The sequence below is a fragment of the Rhinatrema bivittatum genome, unplaced genomic scaffold, assembly GCF_901001135.1.
Source record: "Rhinatrema bivittatum unplaced genomic scaffold, aRhiBiv1.1, whole genome shotgun sequence".
NCBI classification, from domain to species: Eukaryota; Metazoa; Chordata; class Amphibia; order Gymnophiona; family Rhinatrematidae; genus Rhinatrema; species Rhinatrema bivittatum.
This window is the reverse complement of record NW_021820609.1, coordinates 95,248-97,394: the sequence shown is the minus strand read 5'-3', so window position 1 is coordinate 97,394 and position 2,147 is coordinate 95,248. Positions and strand designations below refer to the sequence as shown.

The window sequence follows — 2,147 nt, the reverse complement described above, 5'->3', positions numbered from 1 at the left end:
TCTGGTAGCATCGGGTCTCTTTGTTCTTGGATGATGAGATCTTGAGATTGTAAGGACTTACATCAGCCCTTCCATACATAGTTTATCTAACGTTCCTTCATGTTTGCTGTATTTGACGAATGCACACTTGAGAGAAGAATATAATAATTTTTAAGAGTGGCATACGTTAATGTCAATCTGTTTATCCTTTCCATCCAATCTAATCGTTAGGGTCTTGCTAAACTAATGTTCTAGCTCAATAAGTTCTTCTTACGGTGGCCATCCATCTTTCAACCATACAGAGATGGGATAGCATGCTAGTTGCTCACCAGCATTGGTGGTATAGTGGTGAGCATGGCTGCCTTCCAAGCAGTTGACCTGGGTTCAATTCCCAGCCAATGCATCCATTTAGACCTGAAAACACAGTTTTAATAGAAGTCATCCTTTGCCTTTCAGAAACATCAATTCTTTACCTGTGTTACTTACAAAGAATCTGTGAAGATTCTAAGAGTGAGAGAGAGAGTATTTTATAAATGAAATTTGGCTTTTCTCTTTTTCTTTCCTTTCTTTATTCTGTGCTCCTCTTTTCCATCCTCTTTTCCTTCCACAAGAACATTAGATATGCCATACTGAGTCAGACCAAGGGTCCATCAATCCCAGTATCCAGTTGCCAAAGTGGCCAATCCAAGACACAAGTACCTGGCAAGTTATTTGTCCTAAGTGACTCACTGCTGCTCTGATTAAGAAATAAAGGTACCTAATCAAATCAATCACACCACCTTAACACTTCTGTTAGACAGACTGAGTGACTCATTGCTCTCTTGAGTAACAAATGTTGGTACCTAATCAAACCAAATCACACTACCTTAACAGCTTTCCAAGGTGAGCCACTGAACTTTTCTTCCTTTTTACTGAGGTATACACTGCTCCTAGCTTACTTCAAGCTTTTGGCTATCTTTTTTTGTTTGTTTTTTTTTATAATATACAAACACACTAACTTCTGCTTATTACACATTTTAAGGAATGAGATGGTATTGTCTCATTTCCAGGTAGGCTTTAGTACTTTTACTGAAATTCTGCTTTCTGTTGTTTGTGTCATTAAAAGCTGATGTTTATATCTCTGGATTGAACAGCCTCCATAGCCCAGCCATCAAGAGAGGCCATGTCTACGTGCTCCAATCCCACCTGCCTGACAGATTCTTTTTAAGGGAGTAGAATGTAAACATTCTTGCATCAACACCCAGGTCTGTCCCAATCATGCCCAAATATTTGCACATTGATGAACTCCACCACCTCTGCTGATATGCCATTTCTGGCCTCGCATTTCAAGTTTACTGCTTTGAAAAGCAAAACATTGTCGAAATGCAAGGCCTATCTTATTACCTACCCAGGTAAGCGATGCTGTGGTAAGAAATGATTAGGCATCCCCATTCACATTGAAGTGTGGATTTTAACCAATGTTTCTTAGGTTGTTAACTGCAGCTCTGTGCAAGTTCTTTTAGTGGCTTCATGGAAATCTGAAAGCAGACATGTCACTGCAGTTGATTCAATACAGTGCTGTTGAGGATTGGTGAATTCCCACACTTTCATCTCCAGGGATTCATTGTACTTACCCCATGGTTTTTCGAATGCCATTGCCATGTCCGTCTCCTCCAAAGTATCAGTTCGGGCATTTGAAGGGTCTTTTCCTTGGACTGTGGGGTAGCATGGCTGAGTGGTCTAAGGTGCTGGATTAAGGTTCCAGTCTCTTTGGGGGCGTGGGTTCGAGTCCCACTGCTGCCATTCTCACCCTTTTAAGAACACTTTGATTATTTATTTATTTAAAATCTTTTCTATGCCGTGGCTAAGATATACACCGTCGCAACGGTTAAAGGTTCGCTTACAATATAACATAAAAGGGGCACAATAGTTGGGTAGTGTAAGTTTTGTCTAGGTGTACCATCGGTACTGTACATCGGTAATATTTATGTTTGTTATGAGCTTTAATAAAGTAATGTCATGTATGTTGTGAGACTATTGCTGTGTGCCTGGGGTTTTTTTTGCATGTTCCTGTATGTTCTCTATTCTCCGGTCTCTTTAGAAAAGGCTTGTTTAAAGAGCCATGTTTTTAAGTTTTTCTTAAAGGTTTTGAGATCACTTTGTGGTCTGATTTCAGGAGGCATTTTGTT

General features: G+C 39.9%; 2 non-coding genes across 2 annotated transcripts; both read left to right on the top strand.

The window, feature by feature from the left end:
• The first annotated feature begins 310 nt into the window (after nt 1-310).
• TRNAG-UCC lies at nt 311-382 on the top strand. The gene has a single exon. It is a non-coding gene; the product is annotated as a tRNA-Gly (tRNA).
• Nucleotides 383-1,679: 1,297 nt separating this feature from the next.
• TRNAL-AAG lies at nt 1,680-1,761 on the top strand. The gene has a single exon. It is a non-coding gene; the product is annotated as a tRNA-Leu (tRNA).
• The last annotated feature ends 386 nt before the right edge of the window (nt 1,762-2,147 follow it).